Genomic DNA, 19681 nt, shown 5'->3' with positions numbered 1-19681 from the left:
CTATAGACAGATAAGTTATATTAAAGCACGCAACCAAGATTAGATAAGTTCAGTTATTTACAGTTATAGGTGTTCTAGATTACAGGATCTTTGAGGGCAAACACTACATCTTATTTCATGTAACGATGTGTATCGAGCACCTGAACCAGTCGTAACATCTAGCTGGAGCGACTATGAAAATGCTTTCTGTTGTCTTCCCCTGACACAGAAATATTTATATCAGAACTGCACACATTCACTGAGACATTTCCCTAAACATAGGATGGGAAGATGAGAATGTTTAAATAGTGTTTTTTTAAAAAAAGATTTATTTGCGAGAGAGAGCGAGAGCGAGCGCACGTGCGCCCGTGCACGCAAGCGGGGGTAGGGGCAGAGGGAGAGAGAGAATCTCAAGCAGACTGCCTGCTGAGTGTGGAGCCTGATGAGGGGCTCGATCCCATGACCCTGAGATCATGACCTGAGCTGAAACCAAGAGTCAGATGCTCAAATGACTGAGCCACCCAGGCACCCCTTAAATACTGTTTTAATGCTAGCTTCCCATGAGCTATATCTCAAGAGTATTTATGTATCCGCCCCCTCCCCCGCCCCCAAATCCTTGTATAATGCCAATCTCAAAGAAGGCAAAAAGACATATTCTGGGAATGCTTCTTTTGTATATTTTCCTCTGTTAAATACATTAACTCCATATAGTCCATGTTTAATCCTAAATAGTGAATGTGTATACACTACATATTAACAAAATGGTGGTAATTTCTGTACAATATTCTAATATTTTCTCTGAATGCTTCTTCTAATTCTGTGACTAAAATCATGTAAGTAATTTGTGTGTTTTTTTAAAGATCAAATTAATGCATTTTAAAATCCCAAGTGTCCATTCTATGCACACCTATGACAAGATGATTTTAGCCATTCACTTGTAAAAGGGGCACTCCAGCTTTGAAACACGTTTATTTTTGCGTGGTAACCGTGTGAAAAATACCAATTGCTGCAACTCTGGGAAGAATGAAGTTACTTGTAAACCTAGTATGCATGCAAAAAGGGCCATCTAAATCAAAACCATACTAGATGCAATAGACCAGATCTGTATAACATAAACCTTTCAAGATCAGTGTAGCTAAAAAAAATAAAAAATCTGTGATTTGGGAAGGCAGCTTTAACAAAACAGTATTGTTGAAAATAACGACAGGGAAGCACCTGGTGGCCAGTCTGACAAACATGTACCTTGGAAAGACTGGGGAACCTAAAGTACCTTAGTGAGTGACCGTTACAGGTCTTGATTCTAGGACATTTTTTATAATATCTTGATGCATATGAAGCATTTTTGACAAGTGGAATTATGAAATTTCCAAAAATTAAAAGCCTAAATAAAAGTACCAGTTCAGTTGGAACGAACATCATAACACAGTGTTATATGTCAGTTATATCACAATACAGCAGAAAAATAAAAAAAAAACCCTGACAATTTCAGATCTTGACAAGTGCAATTGAGATTCAGGAATGGGGCCTCCTGAGAATGTATTCTGGTGCCCCTGACGTTAGAAAGTCGTGAGGAGGGACACGGAGAGGAGGGGTGCCGGGCGTGTGTGGGCATTGCTGGGCAGAGCTGAGCCTCTGTTGAAATCCTGCCACCATCCCTTGCGCGTCGCCTGCAAGGGCACCTCCCCTTTCTGTGCCTCCCGATCCTGAGCTGGGACGTGTGCAAGATAGATGTCCTGCGCAGGTTGTGGGATCGAAGTGGGCACGTATGGGAGAGATGTGCAGCCAGCGTCTGCGTCAGCAGACCTCATCCCTCCCTCCTCCCTCCCCACCCCTGTTCGCCCTTCTCAGTGTTCTCATCTTCCCACGTGTTTTCAGTTCCACCAACTCCCTTGTCGTTCCCTCTTTCTCTCTTCTCACTGTTTTTTTTCCCATTTTACCCTAAGGTTTGTTATATTTTTAAATTTCCCAATTCCTGTCCCTTTGTTTGACAGGCCCAGTGGCTGTGCTTTCTGCTTCCTTTTGGGGCTCCTGGCCGGGTCTTCGCATGCCTTCAGCGGGGCTGCAGAATCTGGCATTGTACATAAGGTTCTATGAAGATGCATTATTTGAGGGAAGTTTCCATAGTTCTTTACCAGTGTCAGAGGACTTCATGAGTTCTCTGAGTTGAAGATGTCCTTCTTCCGAGATGACCTGTTGGGCCCCTTTCCCTTTGCCTCTCAGGTGTCAGGGGACCTCTCTGTACGTGGGAAGGTGCTCCCCACTCTGTTCTCTGCGCTCAGGGAGGACAGGAGATCCGCACTATACAAGGATAAAGGGACTTAATTATTCCCCAGTAATTCATTAACTGTTACATTCTTGGGTGTGCTTTAATATTTGAGTGTAACAGCTTTGCTTTTAAATATTTTAATGGTGTTGGGGACATAAAAAGCATTCTGTAGTTATTTTCCCTGTTTCAGATATTCCTAACAAATGGCCAGGTCCATTTAAAACAAAGTAGATATTTCTCATTTTAATTGTATTTTTTTCCAACTTGGAAACAAAAGCATTCAATGTTTTTGAAGCTAATTGTCTAGTGGAGGAACATTTTATTTGGAATCAGTTATAAATTCATTAGAAAAAAATTCATTTTGACAGCATTTGGGGTTTCTCATAAGCCTGTGAAGGCAGAGAGGTCAACTATAACAAAACAGTATAGTATACTTGGCATATATTTTTTCTAGTTGGCCAAAGAGCCAAAGTTGTTTTCTTGACTAAAATCGTCATTCACATGCTCATCATGATAGCCTTGGAAAAGTTAGACCTCCTCCAGGAGGAGGAGATACCCAAGTAATACATCTTACCACGTGTCAGAGCTGCAAGACGAAAAAGATTCCTTTGAAATTACTGCTGCTTTCCGCACTGGTCATTCTGACCTCGAAAATAAAACGGCCATTTTCAAGGATCTTGATTCTGCTGGGGAGTAATCAAACCAAATTAACAAACACAAGCCCCTTACTCCCCCTTTTAAAAAACTGCTGGTGATCAGTCCTGGCTTCACGTGTGGGGCTTAGCTAACACGTTTAACAAAAATAACTTGAGTGCCTCGCCAGTGCTGGGCTGTGTAACAGTGAACATGGCACGGAAGGTTCTTGCCCTCGCGACAGACACACACGTGTGTAAGTATAGGTCCTGCATATGTTCATACACAAATAGCCTGAAGTACAGTAAAGAGATGAATAGAGCCTGAGGAGAAGGCAATCTTTGCTTCAGAATGCCACCTACCATTAGTTATTTGGTAGAGAAAGCGGAGGCCTTCATCTAGTCTTGAGGATTAATGTCTTTTCTGTGTCTTAATAATAAAGTCGGTGCCAGGCCATGATTTGTGGCAGTTCAGAAAAGAAGCTGCAGTCATCCAATAATATTTGTGCCTGGAAACAGAAAATTTGCCCTGGAAATGCAAACATGTGGATGCATACGCAAGAAGTGTTGGCCACAGCCTGTGCGAGAGGCGGGGGTGTGGTGGGGGGTGGGAACGGATGGTCTGTTTCTCTTGCCCCCGTGTCCCTGATGCGACAAGGCTGAGTTGTGGAAGCTGGTGCCCGGAGCTGCATCTTGGAGACAGCTCTGCTCTCCCGTCTCTGCCAACCAGTCTAGTCTGGGCCTTTTCACTGTTGCTGAAATGGGGGCTTCAGTGCCTTCCTTCTGGTTCATCAGAAGAGATCCTGTTGTCCAGCCTAAATTTTCCAATTCACTGTTTTGTTTGCTTTCCTTTTTTTTTTTTTTTTTTGGTATTTGGGTAATACTTTGCTTATCCAGAAGACTGTGCTTTGAAAGCTGAGCGTTGAGGGATAAGTGGGGATGCTGAAATGCTTTCGATGAACAAAATTTGGGGGACTAGGAGAGTGGCTGCTCCAGAGCATTAACAGTCCTGTGTCCCGAGGAACTGGGACAGTTCAGTGTAAATCATTTTCAGATTTGTCTGGATGGCTCAGGGATTCCCCCCCTCCCCCCAGACGACCCTCGGGGCTGCCAACGGGAGCAGGTATGCAGAGACGTGGGGGAGAGGGGAGCTCTGCCCACCCCACTCCCCTTAACTAGGGAGCTGCTACAAAGTCAAACAAAGAACTTGAAAACGGTGGACAAGTTCTTGCCTCTTTGTCACGGACCCTTCCCCTGTGGAGTGTGTGCACCAGCTCCCGAGGAGTTCCTGCATGTGACAAGGAGCCGCCACAGGACCTTTTCACCCGGGCTTTCCTGTGCTGTCCTCCTCGGCCCTTCTCACACAAGGAAAGTAGGGAAAGGAAGTCTAAGAGTTGACTTCCACACTGTGAGAGCGAGGAAAGTAAGAGCTGTTAGAAATGATGGATTTAAACGTTGATTAACGTTTGAAAGCCCTGAAAGATACTCTTCACTTTTCTCACTAAGTGAAAAACTGCATCGTCTTCATTAAGAATATGTATAGAAGTAACCAACACTCAGAACTATGTAGAAAGCAGCAGATTTTAGCCACTAATGAGTCTGAACCTTTGCAGGATCAGCACATGGGGATGGTTATTAGGTGCCAGCAGATAGAAGCACATCCCGGGCTGCCTCAGTCAGGCCCGGTCTTCATCAAACCAGGCTGTTCCTGATTTTTGCAATTAATCTTACTTGGTTACTAAGTGCTTCTCATGCTTAATGAAACAAAATTTAAAGAGTTGACTAGCTTAATTTTGCAGTGTGAAAGCCTTCCTTTTTTTATTTCAAAGCACATTTTTCTCCCCACCCTTTGAAGATACTTTCACTAATTCAGATTTTGCATAGTATTAAGAATATCATAATTTATAAGCTGTAAGGGTATGTGATTTGAATGCTTCCTACCTAATGGGACTGGAATTTTTCTCCAGTTACGGGAGAGGCAGACCATCATTCTCCATTTTCAAAAACAGTATGCCGCTGGCTGCAGAAGGAGGGCTGAGCTAACAGAACATTTAGCATTTTGAAAAATATGTCCTGGGGGAAAAGATTTTTCTGTTCAAAAAGATACTAAATTATTTAGCTTGGCAGCTTCAGGGTGTGAATATTTTGAACGCCATGACTGTCATTTATTTTTTATTGAGTTCAAATGGAAAAATTGAAAACTTTATTCTGACGTGTAGTCCTTCATTAGATCTCATATAAACCCCTGGCTGCAACGGCTGGCGCGCTCCTGAGGTCTGCATAGGCACATTCCACTCCGAGGGGACCAGTGTTTAATTTTCAGAATTCTCAGCAAATAGCAGAGCTGCAGCCAAGAATTCCTGCACCGAGACTCCTTCCGGCCCAGATGAAACTAATAATTGCCGGCTGTGTTGCTGTCACTTATTACTAATCCAGGTATGGCTGCTCACTGTTTTTAATTTTCTTTTTCTGAATCCAAAGGCATGCCTTTTCCCATGAGAAGGCGTGATCATGTGCTGGAGATTCCAGCGGCTGGAGGTGGAGGCCTTCTCTACCCTGACATAACTGGGCTTTGTTGTCGGGCTGGTGGGTGTGGGCTCGCTCGTAGACACAGTGCAGCAGAGGATTGGCGTGGGGCAGGGTCTTCCAGAAAAACAAGACTGTGTTGGGGATTGGCCCTAAGGTTTTGAAGCTGGTATGATGGGAAGCAGCTCTTTCCTACCATAGGGTATCGACTGATGCCACTGGCCATTTTGGGACAGAATGTTGAAATGGGTGGACAGTATGTTTTAATGTTTATTGCAAGTTATAAAAGTAATAGAACTTTGGGACAAACATTCAAAATATTACCACCATTTAACATTCTGTTAAAATCAGATCAGAATGTATTCATTTCACATTTTAAACTGTACTAATGGAAAACCTGTGTGTAGAGAATAAAAATCATGGAACTTGGAATTGGGCAGTTTTGGCTTTATCTCAGCTGGCTCTCTGACCTTAGGCCAGTGATGTAAGATCTCTGAGTCTTAGTCTTTTTTTTTTATATATGTATATAAAATAGCATAACATTACAGAGTTGGTGTGAGGATTAACAATATGGTAGGTATAGGGTGCCTATATAAGGCCTAGGGCATATTTGGTACTCAACAAATGATCCATTCTCTATTTATTGTGAATTGTCTGTCTCCATCCAGTCTGTCTGCCTGCTCACCCATCCACCTGCCTACCTACTTGCCTATCTATTTATATTTATCTTAAGATCTTTTTTTTTTAGGCTTCCCCCTTCTTTTTTTAATCCAGCTGTATTCTGGGGGTGCCTGGGTGACTCAATTAAGCATCCAACTCTTGGTTTCGGCTCAGGTCATGATCTCGGTCATGGGATTGAGCCCCGTGTGGGGCTCCTTGCTCACTGGGGTGTCTGCTTGAGGGTTCTCTCTCCCTCTGCTCCTCCCCCTACTTGCGCCCCCTCTCTCTCTCTCTCAAAAATAAAGTCTTTTTAAAAAATCCAGTTGTATTCTGCTGAAATTTAAAATATGAACATATTTAGCATAATGGATAAATTTATGAAAACTGAAAAGTTCACTGGTTATCACCCAAGAGCCTTCCAAGATTACATTATCTTCGTGTGACTTTCAGTCTGCTGGTACGTCCACCTCCTAAGAGTAGATCTCTGTCCTGGGGAGACTTTCTCAAGATGATAGAGCAGTAAAACTGAAGTTACTGCTTACTAAAGGGAATGTATAGAACGTGTCTTCTAGCTGGCCCTGGAGCAGCAAGCTGAGAAGCCATGATCATCAGGAGGTTTCTTGGTGAGCAAGGGAGTATGAAAAAAGGGAGGTAGTTCTGGGATTCAGATAGTTAGCAACACAGGTAAATGTGGTAAACTGACCACATGCTCCATTTTCTACCCCCTCTGAACTCTCACTGAACTGACTGTAATGGAATGGAGGGTGACCACCGTAGAAGAAACTTGAGCAGCATTTTGGAGGCTGGACTGTGGATGGACCAGCATTGATGGGTTCTGAAGAGCAGAGAAGACAGAACGGGTAGAAGCAGGTAATTGAAGGGCGCATCCCTGAAGGCCACAGACATGGAGGGCACGGGGTATCTTGGAGGGCGAGCATATTGCGGGAGCTGCAAACAGGAGAATTGTTTGAAAATTGGGTTCCTGGGCTCCTGTCTCTGCTGCATGTGGCCAGGAGACTGCCTTTCCCCGCTCTAGCAGAAGACTGGTGCTGTATTTTCAGAACCCTTCAGCTGGGCACAGTTAAGGAGAGGGGTGAACACCGCAATAGGTATTGGGTATGTATGAGTGATCTAAACCAAAAAAGCTCTGTTCTTGTGGGAGGAGATAAACAGTGAACAGTAGATGTAGTAAAGTGGTGTGCCTAGGATGTTAGAAGTGATAAATTCTTACAGAAGAACTTAGAATAAGGGAAGTTGTGAGTGCTGGGGGAAGGGCTGTAGTTTAAAACTGAGGTGGCAGAGTGGGAGTCTATTTGAGCAATGCATTGGAAGAGGGAAAGAGTTGTGCTGATTGGAGGGTTCGGGGCAGGGGAACAGGTGGAGCAAAGGCCTTGAGGTGGACGCCAGACTGAAGCATCAAGGAGGTTAGCTGGTGGAGGGGAGTGAGAGTTGCGGTCAGAAGTACTGAAGGGCCATGGACCGGGCAGTGGAGATCACGCAGGGCCTTGCTGGCTATTGTAAGGACTTGCTTTGTCTCAGAATGAGTTTGAGTAACATGTTCTGACGTAACGTTTTAACAGAATCGAATCAGAGTCTGCATACTGAGTTGCAATGCTCTCTGCCCAATTTTGGCCAACACACAGAGGCTCCCAGGCTTGTTCCTACCCCCCTCCCACCACCCCCAACAGACACACACACAGGAGAATGGAGGATCTCTCTCTAGGGAAGAGAAACAGTTCTGCCATCGACCTACGGCCACTGCTTAGGTCTCTGCTGCCCCACTCTTAACTGGGACAGACGTGCTGGGGGAAAGTCTCTCACAGGAAAGAAACCAAAACGAAGAGGAAGATTAAAAAAGAATGTGAAAGGAACAGAAACAATAAAGGAGCAAAAGACGTTTCAAAGAAACTGTAATTAAAATCCTCAGATAAGAGAAGACTCTGTGTCTGCGGAACAACAGGGGCTCCAGAAAGGATCATTCACAGAATAAATAGGGCTCTTGGATATTGGAAGATTATTAATTCAGTAGAAGGGCTGGGACATCAAATGGAGACTACCTTCCCCAAAGTAGATTCCAACAGGTGGGGAGGCAGACAATCAAGTGGAAAGGGAGGTGACAAGGTGCAGCTAGAGGAAGCCGGGCTGGTGTTTGTTGGGCAGGAGGAGTTTGGGTCAGACGCGGCAGGCCGGGAGGAACTCCAGAACGGACAGAAGGACCTCCAGGACAGATTCAGGGGGACCACTGTTGTCCAAGTGCATGTCACTGTCCAGTGTACACATGTCACAGGCCTGGAGCTGTTGTCACCGAATCATCCTTGTATTGAGAACATGTGCAGAAAAGTAGGAAGCCGCAGATCAGAAGGAAACATGTTGTCAAAAAGGGAAATGTGATCGTTCTATAAGCGATTCCTTTGGGAATAATATTTAGGTGCTATTTAGTTGTAATGTGAACAGTACTGATTTAGTGAACAGGTGTGATGTGCAGAGAAGGTGGGGGGATGCTCTGGAGAGCTGCATACATATCGTCTGTATGAAGTCCGTATGTAATGCCTGGAGTAGAAAGACTTAAAAAGCACGGGGCGCCTGGCTGGCTCTTTTGGTGGAGTGCACGACTCTTGATCTTGGGGTCATGGGTTCGAGGCCCACATTGGGCGTGGAGCCCACTTAAAAAATTTTAGAAAGCAGTTATGAACGTGTGACCTGCAGATATTGAATGAGGAGAAAGTGTAGTGGAAGCAAGGAGTGGCAGGGGACCACTTTACCCCCAATACAGGTCCCGTAGAACTACCTTTAAAACTATGTAAATAGGTTGTTTTGATGAAAGTAAAAATTAAATTTCAGATATTTGATGAAACCAGGCTCCATCCATTCCTACACTGAGGCCACACTTGTCCCCAGAGTGTGGCTGCCTCTGGGCCAAGGAGCCCTCCCTCTGGGACAGCCCCTTTCTTCTCTCGGCTTCCATGGCTGCCATCCTGTCTTCTGAATTACTGTGTTCCTTTAGAGACCTTAGTACAGTCAGTCCAATCGTAACCCAGCGAGTGGCTGGGAGCATTCCGCCCCTAGTTCTCTGGTCTTGTGGTGACTCTGCATTTTCATCCCAAGGGCACCCCCACTCCCGACTTATAAGCCATTGGTGGTTATTTTCTCGTAACTTCCAATTGCTGGTAACACCTTTCACTCTAGACAAGCCTACTAGTGCTTTGACTGTTGTTCCAGCCATTTACATATTCTAGACCGGAAATTCTGCAGTATCAGGGATTCTGTTTCTTACGGAGTGTCTTGTCAGTCTGTGCACACGGGAGATCCTCAGCTGTTGGACTCAAGTTCTCCTATGCCATGAAACGCAGAGTATATAGTGTTTAGGAGCATGGCTTCTCAGTCAGTCAGCCTGGATTTGAATCCCATCGCTGTCACGTCCTGGCCTGGTCCCTTCCTCTGTGTCAGGATGGGGGTGCGGGGCACGACAGGGACCCCACTCAGCACACAGCACGTGCCCGAGACTGCTCACAGTGCTGTTTCTGCCTCCCTGTGGGGCCGTCACTGCCCGTGGCTCGGTCTGGGTTATGAAGTCAGAGCTGCCCAGCACGTGGGCATGTGTTAATGACTCTCGGGCACATTTCTTCAGCTGACCTTCTGGTGGATGTCTGCACCCGTCTCCTGCTGCAGTGCTCTCAGCTTCCAGTTAACACCGACAAGCCCTCTCCTTCCCAGACATTTCACCTTCTCACTGTGCGGTATTCCTGGTCATCATCCTACTGTTCTTCCAAAATTTATTCACCACAGTGATTGATTAATTGGGCGTTTAAAAATATTTGGTGTTCGTAAAGCCATACATGCCCTGAATTCTCTACTAATGTTATTGTAATACAGATCATGTTACAACAGAAATATTTTTAAAGCAAAAATTCTCTTCTCAGGAGATAGATTTATTTATTTTTAGGAATGTTTATTATAGAACTTCTAGTACAGCAAGGAAAATGTTCATGTCCTTCACAATATGTTTTCCTTGTGAGGTATTTTGGCTGCATTGAAGAGAGTAGTAATAAGATAATTTTAGGGGTGTCTTGTTGGCTCTGTCCATAGAGCATATGGCTCTTGACCTTGGGGTTGTGAGTTCCAGCCCCACGTTGGGTGTAAAGATTACTTAAAAAAATAGAAGCTTAAAAAAAACGATTATTTTACAATTTGTTTTTCTGAAAGGCTGAGCAACCCTTCCAAGACTGAGATGCTCAAGGGTAGGAATCTGTGTTCCGTTCATCTTTGTCCACTGTGTGACATTTATAAAGTCTTAACTGTCAACCAAAGGACTACATTCATGAGTGGATTAACTATAGTGTTTCATTTGTTTGTAATTTTTGTTTTGATATAATTTCAAGCTTAAAGAAGAGTTAACAATTAGTACAAGGAAATCTCATATACTGTTTACCCAGATTTACTAATTGTTTACTAAGTTTTCATTTTTTTAAAAAGATTATTTATTTATTTGAGAGAGAGATTGCGTGTGTGCGCGTATGGGGGGCTGGGCAGAGGGAGAGGGAGAGAGAGAGAGAGAGTCCCCGAGCAGACTCCCTGCTGAGCACAGAGCTCAACACAGGGCTCAATCCCAGGATCCGGAGATCAGGACCTGAGCTGAAGTCACGAGCCAGACCTTCAACCAACTGAGCCACCCAGGCGCCCCATTTTTAATTTTTTATATATGCATAGTGTTTTTCGGAACCATTAGAGAATAAGTTGCCGACATCATGCCCCTTTACCCCTAAATACAGTACGTAGTTCCCAAGAAGTCTATTCTCCTATAAAGTGCGGTCCTCTGTATTTAGCCTTGATATACTACTGTGCTCTCCCCTGCAGCCCACGGTCTCATGCTGCCTGGTACAGCCGTTTCTTTTGGGTCCAAAGCCATACGGTCCACATTAGTCTCATGTCCTCCTTTAATTCAATCTGGAGCAGTTCTTTAGTCTTTCTTTACTTTCTTGACCTTAATTAACATATTTTGAAAAGTAGAGATCAATTATTTTGTAGAATAGTCCTCAATTTGGGTTTGTCTGAAGTGTCCTCATGATTCAATTGAAGTTTGCTAGTTTTGCAGGAAAGCCAGAGAAGGGGTGTTGTGCCTACTTCGTCCCTCGTGATGTCAGTACAAATATTACTGATCTGGTCAGTCGGTCAGATTGTGTCCACCAAGTTTCTCCACTGTAAAATTACTGTTTTCCCTTTGTAATTAATATGTAATTTGTGGGGAGATGCTTTGAAGCTATAAATATCTTGTTCCTCATCAAACTTTGACTTCATAGTTGTAGCATCCATCCTTCCAGACTTCCCTGTTAGTTGGTATTATGCTCTGAGAAAGAGCTTCCCTCTTTTCCTTTTTAAAATTTGTCTTAGTTCAAGCTCATAGATTCTTCTTTTATTCATGGAGTTATATTCCTTACTGTCATTGATTATTTCAGTGCTTGAATTATTCCAGCTTCGGTCTGAGGGAGCCCCTACCTACTAACTGTTCCTCTGACCTTTGGAAATGTCTTCATAATTCTTGGAGAATTTCTTGCTTCTAGGTGTATAACAAGATGTTGTAAGTTCTTCATGTACTTTCTTTGCCCCAGCCCTGGACTCAGCCTTTTTCTAGGGTGGCTTGGTTCATTTTTGTGGAGAATGGTATTTTAAAAGCAAGATCTGGGTGCTTGGCGTGCACATTGCTAATAATATGTTGTTGGCTTTAGATCCTGTTAGGTCTCAGATCTCTCAGTCTGAGCCAGGGAATATGCGTACCTGTGTGAGTATAATATACCTCTGTCTGTGTCTGAATTAAAGCTCTGTGTCTAAGTGAACAGTTCACGTCATTCCACTTCAAATCCAGCTGCCCACGATTTGTTCTAGTCTCGGCATGTTTGTAACCCCCAACGGGGGAAACCTGGCTCCATGATGCTTTTCCGTGTCCCTAGTATCTTGTCCAAGCCTTGGCTTTGAGAGGTAAATCCATGGTTTAAGGATTTGGATGAATGAATGAGTAAATCCAGTCAATACAGTGTTATCTCTATACATATTCTCACTGTTGTAACCAATATTTGGCATGAGGTGGATGGTAAATAAAATTTTGTTGAACAAGTGGTTCTTTCCTCTCCAATACCTTACTATTTTATTTTCAAACCAAATGAGATATGACTCCATATAAGTATTCTTGGTTTTATTTGTTTTTGTTTTTTTAAAGATTGATTGATTGATTGATTTAGAGAGCATGAGCGGGAGGGGCAGAGGGAAAGGGAAACAGAATCCCAAGCAGACTCTGAGCTGAGCGTGGAGCCCGACATGGGGCTGGATCCCATGACCCCCAGATCTTGACCTGAGCCAAAACCAAGATCGGACACGTAACCAACTGAGCCACCCAGGTGCCCCAAGTACTCTTGTTTTTTGCCATTTAAAGCTTGAATCCAGAGAAATTATTCAATTAATAGGACCAATCATTTTCCAGTAAAAAAAAGTCATAAATAAAAATAAAATTACTCTGTAAGAAAAACAGTTCTTTTATTTGAAAAACCTCAGATTTGGGCAGCACCATTGTAAAGTTTCCTGATTTTCTAATTACAGAAATTGTAACTTGCAGAGTCTGGCACACTTTTCACATTTGTCAGCCTCCATTGTCAGACAAAAAGAATTTCTATGTCACTGCTGCTTGTTACTGAGTTGCTGTAAGAAAGAATGCTGGCAGCTAACTTAGGAGCAAGTGATTAGAAATTTCTGATAACCTACAGACTCATTGCCAGTTATATTAACTGTGAGTAATCTGGGGAAAAAACAGTAGGGTTTCATTCACCAATGCCCTCAAAGGGTGTAGATTTACAATTTAGGACAGCGGTTAATGAAGTTCTTTCATGAAGTGGATTTTTTTTCTTAAACCTCAGGAAATGCATATTTTTGTCTTGATATAATTAAAACTAACAACTCCTTGCTCATAAACTCTTATTTTATCCCTAGAACTTGTTTTAAAAACTACTTTATCCTGGGGTGCCTGGGTGGCTCAGTCGTTAAGCGTCTGCCTTCGGCTCAGCTCATGATCCCAGGGTCCTGGGATCGAGTCCCACATCGGGCTCCTTGCTCAGCGGGGAGCGTGCTTCTCCCTCTGCTGCTCCCTGCCACTCTGCCTACTTGTGATTCCTCTCTCTCTTTCTCTGTGTCAAATAAATAAATAAAATCTTTAAAAAAATTAAAAATAAAAAGCTATCCTTTTATGTATTTGCTTTTTCTCTTTCCCTGAAGGGTATTAAGTGTAGCATATGCATTGTAATCTCTAGGATAGAATTCACAATATAATTTCTAATGAGTCATACTACTAGATACTTAGGAAAGAAACAGGTAGGTTAGTTTTATGTTCAGGAAGACTTCCATACAGTTGGCTGGGAATTGATTATTTTTTGTTTTAAAGAAGTTTTTGGTTTTTGTCCCCATGCTTCAAAGGGAGAGTGCCAGGATTCTGTATCTTTTAAAACTAAGAAAAACCAAGACATTTAAAGCACTTCAGTCTTGAAAGCCCTTCCTATTTAAAGAAAAACTAAATAGCAGTTTACATACTCTTTCCTAAGATTAAATGTTTGAAAGTATAAAGTTTTTTGGATTTCTTTTTTTAATTTGAGAGAGCGAGCGTGCTCATGCATGCGACCAGAGGGAGGGGCAGAGGGAGGGAGAATCCAAGCTGACTCCCGACCCAGGACGGAGCCTGACGTGGGGCTCAGTCTCACGACCCTGAAATCATGACCTGAGCTGAAACAAGAGTCAGTTGCTTAACCGACTGAGCCAGCCAGGCACCCCTGGATTTCTGTCTTTGTATAGACGTACAAAGCTAAAATCCCAAAATTGTTCTTTAAGAATTACTTGGGGGGGGGCGGGTTTAAAGTGTTATCGTATCATAGATTCCCTGCTGCCTAGTTTGGTTGATCTCTGTTAGAAGAGATTGCTCCAGCATCAGCCTAGTATTACTGATTTACACGCGCGTTCATGGTAGTAACTATTAGAGGTAGGTATAGTTGGCAAGACAAAAATGTCTTTGCACTTGTAGCCCAAAGTTACTTTTTTGTTTTCTCTTTGAATTGTCACTTCAGGGCCCCCTGTTGGGTTTATGATAATGCAGTGTCTTCTTCAAGGAGTGAGCCCCCCAGGAACTGGACCCACATGAGGACTGGCAGAAGTTACCCAGGGAAACTCATATTTGCCTCGGTGGGTCTGTGTCTGGCTCTGCCTGCCCACCTGTTCCTTGCCTTAAGCAGGAGGACTGTAGGGAGGGGGGAGCAGAGAGGCCAGTGGGGGTCTTTCTCCAGGCTGGATATTGTCCCCCTGCCACATTCTAGGCACACCCTCATTTCTTGTCAGTGGTGGCTTTGTCTTCACTGTTTTCTGTCACAGGAGAACATGGCCTCAGAAATGGGATCCATGCAGTGTTTTGGGGTTTGTGTTGTATTTCCTTCTGTTTTACATGTTTTTGAATGAGACAAACATCAAGCAAATTAAGATGCAGGTACATTTTCATTTCACTCATGAACTAAAGGTACTCATGGATAAGTAACTTCTTGTCATCCTTTCCTATAAATTTGCAGTGAGCCAAGCCTCTCTTGCCAGTTGAAGTAAACACTAACTTTCCTTTCTGTTTTTAAGAATGCAGCAGAGGGGTGCCTGGGTGGCTCAGTCGGTTGAGCGTGGGACTCTTGATTGTGGTTCAGGTCATGATCTCAGGGTTGTGAGATAGTGCCCTGGGTGGGCTCCATGCTGCTCAGTATCTCTCTCTCTCTCCCTCTCGCTCTGCTCTCGCTTGCTCACACAGTCTTTCTCTCTCTCTCAAGAAAGAGAACACAGCAGAATATTTGTAAAAAATGACACACGAATCTTTTAACAGAAATATATTAAAATTTAAATGAGTCAAGTCCAGTTATGGAGGGGCCAGTTTGAATTAGAAAACAGTCTGGGGTGCAGATCTGTAGGTGTATGCCATCCCAGCGGTGGGGGGCCGCCCCGGGGGCTGTGGGTCTTTCCCACAGTGGTGGCCCTGGAACAGCACAGTGTCTGCCCAGCACCCTGGACACGCTTGATAAAGATCATTGACTGAGAGTGAATCCTAAAGCTTTAGGTACTTCTTAAGTTTTTAAATGAAGGAACTTAATCTAGAAACTGAATAGCTGAGGTGGAAATACAGCCAGGTTCCTGGTAGCTGCTCAGCACTGACTACATTTTGTCATTTTCAAAATCTGTAATAATTGGAACTGACCTGAACATACATAATAATGTGAGATTTTTAGTTATACTAAAAATTGTGATCAGCATATAAGTTATAAATAGGTAATTATAATGTTCTTATGGAAGTACTTAAACAGTTTGCTTTCTTGAGTTGTTAAAGTATCTGTTCTTTAAATATTGTTTGCACTGTGCATTTGTTAGTAAACTCTTTGTGGGAGTTATGCAAACATTCTTTTAGTAAATTATCCTCTCTGGGCTGACATAAAGCCTGCATTCATCAAACAATTAGGATCATTGATTTTAGTGTGAAGGGACTAGAAATTATCCAGTTCAAGCAGTTCATTATTTGGGGGAGGAGATGGCCCTTCACGTAGTTATGTAACTGCTCAGTGTCACATTGTTGGCTCATCTCAAACCTGAAATAGAGCCTGGGGTTTATGGTTCTCTGTCCCGGGCATCTTTCTTGTAAATAATAGACTTCTCACTACTATGTAACATAAGTTAGTATCTTTCTGTGCAGATTTATCTAGGCAATATGTTAAATATGTTCAAATATGGGACATTGAGGGGCAGCCTTACATGTAAAATTGGGTTTAAAAAACAGCTTTTCTGGGGTGCCTGGGTGCTCAGTTGGTTAAGCAACTGCCTTCGGCTCAGGTCATGATCCTGGAGTCCCGGGATCGAGTCCCACATCAGGCTCCCTGCTCAGTGGGGAGTCTGCTTCTCCCTCTGACCCTCTTCCCTCTCATGCTCTCTGTCTTTCATTCTCTCTCTCTCTCAAATAAATAAATAAAATCTTTAAAAAAAAAAATAAAAAACAGCTTTTCTGTCCTCCCTAGCGCTCACAGAGTGTTGGTTGCAGAGGGAGTTAATGAGAGGGAGGCCCACAGGGAAGAGGCTAAGGTCAGCAAGCATTTGGGAAGAGTCTGAACGTCCATCAAGAAAGGGAATAAAGGTAGTTGTGGGTGCAGCACAGACTGCGTATGCTCTGCATCTAACACCAAAGGCATGGCCAGGATGGTGGTGAAAAAGGCAAGTTGCAGAGTAGTATGTATTATCCTATCGAAATAAAACACGGGGCGCCAGGGGGCTCAGTCGTTGGGCATCTGCCTTTGGCTCAGGTTGTGATCTCAGAGTCCTGAGACCGAGCCCCGCATTGGGCTCCCTGCTCCGAGGGGAGCCTGCTTCTCCCTCTCCCACTCCCCCTGCTTGTGTTCCCTCTCTCGCTGTGTCTCTCTCTGTCAAATAAATAAAATCTTTAAAAAAAATAAAATAAAACCCTGCATATGTATGTTTATGTATTATGTGTCATATGTCTCCATATAAGGAATGTAGGGATATACATACACATATAACATATACACATATATGTTACATATGAGATGTTTATCTGTGAACGAGCATGGAACATTGTCTCCTGGAATGGGATCTGGAAAGCTTGTTGTTTGTTTCTTTGTTTATCCTTATATTGTTTAATTTGTTTCAAGGAGCATCTATTAACTTTTGTTATTAAAAAGACCTAATAAAAATTAAAATCAACCTATAGCTTTGTGTATTTATGATTTTTTAGGGTTAGGGTTAGGGTTGCTAGAGGTACTTGGGTGGATCAGTCGGTTGACCATCTGACTCTTGATTTCAGCTCAGGTCATGATCTCGGGGTTGTGAGATTGAGCCCACGGCATGGATCCTGCTTAAGATTCTCTCTCTCTCTCCCCCTACACACCGCACACCCCCCCCCCCAGCTCATGCACGCATGTGCTCTCTTTCTCTCTCAAAAAAATATGGGTTGCTTCGTGAATTTGGATGTCATCTGTGTGCAGGGGCCATTTGATCTTTTCTGTATTGTTCCAGGTTTAGTGCTTGAGCTGCTGAAGCAAGCACTGATGTTGGTAGTGTTTTTTTTTTAAATGAACTTCACATAACAGTGAAGTCAGTTAGTAGAATTTCCCATAGAAGAAAATCATGGATTACCTGGCTACTGATTGGCTCTGTTTGGTTGGTTTCTAATACACTGAAATTCTTCAATAATAATATATACACAAGGGAACATCTTGAGGATAATTTTCAGATGTGCTTTCCCTAAGATCACATTTTTCAAATGCTTATGTTCTTCATTCACATAATTTTAAGCATTTACATAATTCATAATCTTTTGTATTTAGCAGTAAACTGATGAAATTAGTATATTTACCAATAAAAGATGAATGTTTCCATGTGAAACCAAGACTCATAAATTCTCATGCCCATGATTTAATGAAGACTCAAACCTTCCTTTTGTCAAGAAATGAATTGCTTAGTGTAATTACAATTTTCATTTAAAGAGAGAACAACATAAACTCTTTGCATTTTGCAAATTTTCTTAAATTCAAAGGCTCTGAGCCTTCAATAATCTAAATAAGTGCAGATACCTTTGTAATTTTCCAACAGAAGGGATGCCTCACGCCTAAGATGTTTGTTTGTTTTAAATCACAGGTACTAATAAAAGAAAAATATTTTTGAATGTAAATATTTACTGGAAGTTTGTTAGTCATAGGTCTCCCATAGCACTAACAAAGCCATTATTCACATAAAACTTAAAAACTAGTCAATTTTAAATCTTGAAGAAAAAATACTGGTGACAATTTGAGTGTATTTGGGATGGAGAAAACAAAATACTAACGCTTTTCTTGGCTAAGGTCTGTGTGTATAATCAGTTGGTCTTGTGGCAGGCTTTTATTTTTTCATTAAAGTAGCACAAAATTAGTATCTTTAAAAGACCATGAAGAGTGTAGCCAAGACCTGACCCAGCACTGCCTGTGGACAGGGGGTTCTTTCTCTCCAAGGAGCTGCTGAAGCCTGCAGGAACCACGAGCAGCTGATGCATAAACTCATAACTGAAGGCTTAGTTGACTGATGCTACAGAAGAACAAAATAAATTACACAGGATGGAACAATTATAAAGAAAAACAGAGAGGTCTTATCCTCTCCTTGATCTTTCTACATTTTGAGGGATGGGAGCACCTAAATTCACATTGTAGCTTTTCAGATGCAGCTGGCTCCAGCACCTGCCCCTAACACAGCTGAGGGAGAATTAGACCATTATCAGGCCAGAGGAAACCGTGACTGTGGTTTACTGATTTGTGGAGCGGGTGCGGTGAAAATGGAAAGTGGGGGAGAATTTTGGGCTTTTAATGGGGTGGGCTGCTGGGGCAGTTAGCTTGGGCCTTGCACTTGGGGGGGCCCTCAATTGAAATTTTTTGCTTTATCTCCAATTAAGGTTATATGTATAGTTGTATGTTTTTTGTCTCTGTGTTGAAAACATTAAACTATAGAATATACTATACATTATCCTAACTCTATTTTGGCTCTTTTTCATTCTTTTTCTATGTACTTGGAGCCTGCAAAGAGTGCAAGTGGCAAGAACTTCTTTTGGCCTCTTGGAGGGACAAGGAGGCAGGAAATAGTAGCAGAAGACAGTTGGTAGATACTTGTCATTATGAATTAAAATGAAGAGTTCTTGATCTTGCTATTGCATTTTAAGATATGTACATGAACTTAAAGTTTGCCTGGAAGAAAACAAAAATACGTGAAAACAGCCAGGAGAATTCTGCAAAGGAGAGTCACCTACCGATCTAACTTGATCTATCAGATAGCAAAAGGGGATAATAACCTCTTAATGTTGTCATGAGAATGAAAAGGTATTTTTTATTTAAAATTCTTAGGATAGGGGTGCTTGGATGGCTCGATCGATAAAGCGTCCAACTCTTCCTTTATCTCAGGGTCATGAGTTAAAGCCCTGCGTTGGGCTCCCTGGTGGGCATGGGGCCTACTTGAATGAATGAATGAGGGCGCCTGGGTGGCTCAGATGGTTAAGCATCTGCCTTCGCCTCAGGTCATGATCCCAGGGTCCTGGGATTGAGTCCCGCATTGGGCTCCCTGCTCCTTGGGAGCCTGCTTCTCCCTCTGCTTTTCTCTCTCTCTCTCCCCCTCTCTCTCCCTCTGTTTCTCATGAATAAATAAATAAAATCTTTAAAAAAATAAATGAATGAATGAATAAAATTCTTAGGAACGTGACTGACACAGAACAAATGTTTAATAAAGTTCCTGGTTTGGATACTCATTTTATTTCATAGACGTTACTCACTTGCTCTGTGTATATGGGGAGAGGTTTGGTTCAGTGTTGGTGGGGCCAGAAAAGACTCAGCTTCTGGAGTATATAATGTGATGTATCTTTAATCGATTAAAATGAAAGGAGTACCTGCATGTTGGTGAGCAGGTTTGCAGTTTCTGTGCACGGATTCTTCTGTGCATACCAGCAGTTTCACTTCTTAGTGAGTAATGCAAGGATGGGAGGCGCTGACTTCCCAGGCAATCGAAAGTTTCTGTGTAACTTTTGACTCCAGAAAACTTCGCTACT

The 19681-nt window shown here is 42.8% G+C and overlaps 1 protein-coding gene and 1 non-coding gene across 15 annotated transcripts in view; one reads left to right on the top strand and one right to left on the bottom strand.

Moving 5' to 3' along the window:
- Nucleotides 1-19681, top strand: part of DISP1 (dispatched RND transporter family member 1) — a 176046-nt gene that overhangs the window by 43946 nt on the left and 112419 nt on the right. Inside the window, exon 2 of one of the 14 annotated variants that reach the window (XM_027611177.2) lies at nucleotides 5108-5313. The exons of the other annotated variants lie outside the window; for them this stretch is intronic. The gene's annotated coding sequence lies outside the window, so the exon portion shown is untranslated. The remainder of the gene's footprint in view (nucleotides 1-5107; nucleotides 5314-19681) is intronic. 14 annotated transcript variants of the gene reach the window in all.
- On the bottom strand, nucleotides 17061-17166 carry LOC113933758. The gene has a single exon (XR_003523462.1). It is a non-coding gene; the product is annotated as a U6 spliceosomal RNA (small nuclear RNA).

Source organism: Zalophus californianus, chromosome 10 (genome assembly GCF_009762305.2).
Source record: "Zalophus californianus isolate mZalCal1 chromosome 10, mZalCal1.pri.v2, whole genome shotgun sequence".
NCBI classification, from domain to species: domain Eukaryota; kingdom Metazoa; phylum Chordata; class Mammalia; order Carnivora; family Otariidae; genus Zalophus; species Zalophus californianus.
This window is presented reverse-complemented; position numbering and strand designations above follow the sequence as displayed.